Below are 6,263 nucleotides of genomic sequence, written 5' to 3' on the forward strand. Positions count from 1 at the left end.
GGAGGCATATATCAAAAATAAATATATGTTTTTTAATACAAATTTTTTTAATGTCTCCCAGTAATTTTTTATATATTTATCAAACAAAAATTTATTTTTTATATTTTAACGGTATCGGGTTCAAATCACAGACATCAATAAAAAGTTTTTGCACTTTTTCTACTTATTCGGTAGACTTTTTAAAAATGTTCGTTCATAAAAACCTTCTCCTGGCAATTCCGAACAGTTAAAAAAAAATTTCAGACAAATCGGTTGGTGCGTTCTGGAGTTATAGCGTCAGGGAGGAAAACCGGACTTATTTTTATATATTAGATAAGAGTTAAACTTAAGAAAGGGCACGACAGTGGTAATCGGGGCCAGGATCATAAAGACGGGGCCCTTGGGTGTTACTTGGTTTGCGCACTATGCCTGTCAGCGCCCATGGATTCCCTTTACCACCTACCTACTTATATAATAATATAAAACGCGGCAGAGCCCCAGAGGTGGTAGACCATTGGTACTTGACATTATATACTTTACGCCCTTTGCTATAATTGTTATTTTTCGCATACACGCAGACTGTCACGTATTCAAACAGCCTGAGCCCACACCATTACGCAGGAACCGCCGGACACCGTACCAGCCCGAACACGTCGACGTCCAGTCCGCAGGTCAACCAGGCCCCAAGCCCACAAGGTCAGACTTTGGACCTCAGCGTCAACAGGTACGACGATGTCGTTTGTGATTAGCCTTAGAGGCCGTTTACCGAGACCGTTTACAATCATTTGTCCCCGTTACAGGGCACCTGGCAGACTTGTGTTTCCTGGCGGAGCGCCTAACGGATACAGCAGGGAGTCGACACCCGAGAGCGGAGGTTCCCATTACATGGACCACTATAGGGACGTCAACGGTAAGCACTATAATAGTATTATATTATCAATATATTATATTATAGTTGTTTGTATAAATATTGGTGGAATTTTTCGTTCGAGTACATGATTAATCCACCGGGTACAAAAATTTGACAAGTCGTTTGTGCATCGTCGAATTATATTGTATAATGTCTAATAGTATCACAGTTCTAATAAGTATGAATTGTAGTACGGTAACACAAACGCACGATACACCGATAACATAACACAAATCTGTCTCCGCTCCAGGTTCAAAAAGATTTTGTTTTAAAAATAATTATATTTGAAATTTGATTGATTTTGTATTTTTTTGTGAATTACCAATGAACAATTAATTAGTTAATCCAAGATTATTGTAGATAATAATGATAGTATATTATTTTACATAGGTAACAGTTTCTACATTTTTTTAATATTTTTTTTATGAAATAATTACCAATAACCAATCTATTCAAACGTAGACAGTTACATTTTATTTTTATTTTTTTTAAATTTTAGATTCTGAACGAAGTGATGAATGTATTGATTTTACAATGATGTGTGTTTTTTTTTTTTTTTTTTTGTGTCTGACGACAACTTTTGGAGCAGTAAAAATGCTTCGATTTTCAAAAGTTGTACCTTTTCTGAAAGGAAAGTGAATCTAGTTGGTACTTTGGGGGGTCAAAATTGAAAATTTCCCAATACTTTTCAAAAGCGGCAGGAAAAACCTTAAAAAAATAACGGAAAAACGCGAATTTTTACGCAAAACCAATTTTTGACAAAAACGAAAACTTAATTTTACTGTAACTCAAAAAATAATTATTGTAAGCACTTGAAATTTGCAACAGATGTTTATATTAGTTTATATTAGTTAGTAACAGATTTTTGATATTTGTTATTATTCAAAAAGTATGAGTCGTAAACACTTGAAAATTTTACCAGTTGTTTAAATTGACATTTTCTTTATATAGTTTTATTTTCAAAATATTTCACTAATTTTTAATCTATTTATAGGCAATTGAAATAATCGATTTTTTTTGATTTTTTTTTTATAAATGTTGATAAAAAAAAATTAGCTGGGACAAAATACTTGAAAATGTAATAGAAGGGTCCACATATGTTGTTCTAACTCCCATTCAAAAATTATAAAAATACATAGGCACAATTTTTTTTTATAAGCATTTAAAGTTCAAATTTTGACTAAATACGTAAAAATTACGGCAATGTTCAAATTATCTTAGACAGAAATTCATAAAAGTTTTTCTTTTTAATTCTAAGATTTGGAAATTTAATACAAGGCTCCTAACATATTTTTACAATAGCAGTTGCAAAATAAAAGGAATACATTGTCACAATTTTTATTCATAAGCATTTAAAGTTCAAATTTATACGAAATATGTCAAAATTGCGAAAATTTGCAAGTAATTTAGTGGTTGAAAAATCGTAAAAATTTTTTCTTTTATAACTAAGTTTTTAAAATTTGGTACAAGGTTCTCCATAAGTTTTTCTTTAAAAATAATATATCCTAGACTGACAAATCATCTCCGTTCAGAATCGTTTTTCGTATACAATGATATAATATCATTGGATTCAAATTTAATTCCATCCATTACAGTAACCCACTTGTAACCTACTGTACAGGAGAGCGACATCCACGACTTACCCGCCTTTTTTTTATAATTATAATTCTGAGTGAACAACCAAAAAAGGGCATTTTCGTAACAATTATAGCTATGCGCAAACGTCCTCGCTCAGTATCGCCGTATATAATACAATAATTATTTAATATAGGTATTTAAATAGGTAACCGCATTAGATTATAAATTTAACGTGTTTACTCCAATCTATCGACAGTAATATTGTATACTGACCATCTTTATACAGGCCCAAATAGCTTTGAAGTCACAAATCGATCGTCTATAGCAGTGCTTCTCAACCTTTTTTGTTATAGGGCCCTCTACATTTATTGTAAAACTGTTAATTATTTTTTCTTAATGATAAACTAAATTTACATTCACTATTTCACACAAATAAATTATTAAAATGTAAAGAAAATAAATGTTTGAAATATATAGTTGAATTTCAATAAGTATTATCAAACAGTATTTCGTTAAAAACTGTAGTAACAGTAGATTTCAACATATTTTTACGATTTCCCACCTTCCCGTAGGTAGTTTTTCTTTACGCTTACTTTAGAGATTCTACTGAAAAAAATTACCAAACCTAGGTACCGAACGGATAACATATTTAAATATTTTACAATCGATTGATATTCGGCTCCTTAAAGCTTTGGGAAATTCATAAGAAAAAAAATAGAACAGCCAATTCGTTGCTTCAATGCTGTAGGCGTTCATAGGACTTTTCAAATGTTCAGAATTTTATATTTAATTTAATTTTTGAAGGTTTTTAAGAATAATAAATTTACTTACTCACTCTCGGCACCTATGCTATATTTGTATTTATTTCACAAAGTTCTTAATTAAAGGGGAGTGAAGATTTTTTTATTGTATCAAACGAAAACAATATATTCCATACACTATATTGTCCGTGTTATACTCACTACTCACAATATATTAAAATATATATTTATTAGAAAATTTTTCTTGCGGTCTGTCTTATAGGTTACACCTCGTTGAGCCCACATCCCGGATATCCGATGCCAGAGTACGCAAACGGGTACTCGACGCCGTACAGCACGTCGGCGTACTCGTGCGGCTACTCGGCAGGCGCCTACCAGCAAGGCGCGCCGCCCAACGGGTTCTCGCAGAATCCATGTTACAGTATGCCACCGCCGCAGCAAGACAAACTCTCTGTCTCGTCCAAAGACGACAGGTACGTGACTACGTGAGCGCATTTATTAACATCATTTAGGGCCCGTATTACAACAGTTGAACTCCGGATAAACCACCGAATTCGCCCGGTAAAATCAGTGGTTCAAGCGTAACCGAGGTTTAAACTATGATTGTAAAACGGACCCTTAAGTACCTACTACTACAATTATTGTTATATTTACATACCTTTGTAATTTAAATCAGTGGCTAAAAATATAGAGGAGCACTGTTGTGTAACCCACTACACGAATGTGAGTGTTTTTTTCATGTCTAAAAACATATTTGAATACGTTATGAATTATTATACGTTATGTGTATTTGAAAACGGCGTTCTTGCATTTTAAAACTAATTTTAGTTCAATATTATTAATTACAATTTAATACTTTTAATATTGTCAATTTTTATTATTTCTACTCGTATTTTATAAGAGTAGGTACAAATGGCTTACAACAGCAGAAAATTTGTTTTCAAATAAACAAAATTCAAATTCAAAATATTTTCGGAAAGTTTTATCCGATTATTATAGGATAGTCGGTACAAATGTTAAATTCACATAAGATAGGTTAAGGTATATTTTGGAATTCGGGAGAAAACATATAGCCGGGATTAGTCCCATCAACTTTAAAATAGTAATGCTTATTATTAAACAATAATATTTGTTAATTATTCTGTAGGAATACAGAGTACAGTAACTTTTTTAGAAAATACCTTTCGCGATTATAAATAATAATATGATTATTATATTGTACCCTAATATCGTAGGTAGTGAGTTTCATAAGTTCTAAATCCTGTATTTTAATAAAGTAATATTACTTGTGTCCATCGAGTTGAAAAAAACACACATCATTTCTTTTAGATTCTGAGTGAAACGATGAATGTATTGATTTTACAATGATGTGTGTTTTTTTTTTTAATTTTTAATTTTTTTTTGTGTCTGTCATCACCTTTTAGGACTGTAAAGTGCTTGGATTTTCTTCAACAGTACCTTTTTTGATAAGAAAGTGAATCTAGTTGGTACTTTGGGGGGTCAAAAGTAAAATTTTTCCAGTAGTTTTCAAAAGCGCCGTGAAAAAAAAAAGAAAAATTAAGGAAAAACGGGAATTTTTACACAAAATCTGTTTTCGAGATAATTGATTTTGGTTTTTGGTGTAACTTTAAAACAAATGACCGTAGATACATGAAATTTTCACCGGTTGTTTATATTTTCATTTTCTATACATGATAAAATTTTCAAAATATTTTGATTTGTTTTGAACTGTTTAGGAACGTTTTCAGTTTCCAATATTATTCGCTTTTTTCTATGAATGTCAATAAAATTTTATTTGTTGAGTAAAAATACTTGAAAATTTAATACAAAGCTCCTACTATATTGTTACAATGATATTTGAAAAATATTAAAAATCCTTAGTCACAGTTTTTTTTTATTAGCATTTAAAGTTCAAAAATTGACAAAATATGGAAAAATCACGAAAATTAGCAAATTATTTTTAGTTAAGAATTCGTAAAAATTTTTCTTTTAAATCTAAGATTTGAAAATGTAATACAAGATTCCTCATAATATTGTCTATCTTTATCAAAAAAAAAATGTCTACAGAAAAGTCAAATTAAATTTTTATGAGCGTTTGAAATTCATATTTTTACAACATTTGATATTCGCTCGATTTCTCATGTGACGATTTTCTTATTTAATTGTAATTAAAAAACGAATGACTGTAGATATTTGAAAATTTCACTGAATGTTAATCATTATATTTTTTATTCACCATAAAATTATGAAAATATTTTGACTTTTTTTGAGCTGTTTACGGACATTCTCAGTTTTCAATTTGTTTAGTTTTTTTTTCTATAAATATCAATAAAATTTTGTTTGTTGGATAAAAAAGGGTGAAAAATTAACGCAAGGCTCCTGATATATTGTTACAATAGCAGTTGAAAAATATTAAAAATACATAAGCACAATTTTTTTTTTATAAGCATTTAAAGATCGAATTTTGACAAAATTTATCAAATTTAAGATAAAATAATCATTTTGTAGTTAAAAATTTATAAATGGTCAACTTTTATATATAACGATTGAAAATTTAAAACAAGATTCCACGTAAGTAGTTTATTCTGTACCAAAAATCTAAAAACACATAAGCACAGTTTATTTTTATACTCATTTTAAGTTCAAATTTGGACGAAATTCCATATTAAAATAGCTAGAATAACTATTTTAGTTATTTTGTTGCGATTGTATAATATTATTCATGGGTACATGAAACTTCTAAAGTATACTATTATATATCTATGATAGTATCACGGTTTGTTGTTGGTGTATAACCCGTTATATTAAGTACCTAATGAATATTGTGATATGATTAATTTGGAATTTATTATAGGTACCTATTTTAGGTCAATTTTTTTTTAATACCATAGATAAGTATATAATATGTCTTATACCTATAGACTGACATACCGTCTCCGCTCAGAATCGTTTTTCTTATACAATGATATTATACCATTGAATTCAAATTTAATACCATCCATTATACAGTGACCCACTTGTAATCTACTGTACAG

This window comes from Acyrthosiphon pisum, chromosome A2 (assembly GCF_005508785.2).
Source record: "Acyrthosiphon pisum isolate AL4f chromosome A2, pea_aphid_22Mar2018_4r6ur, whole genome shotgun sequence".
Classification (NCBI taxonomy): Eukaryota; Metazoa; Arthropoda; class Insecta; order Hemiptera; family Aphididae; genus Acyrthosiphon; species Acyrthosiphon pisum.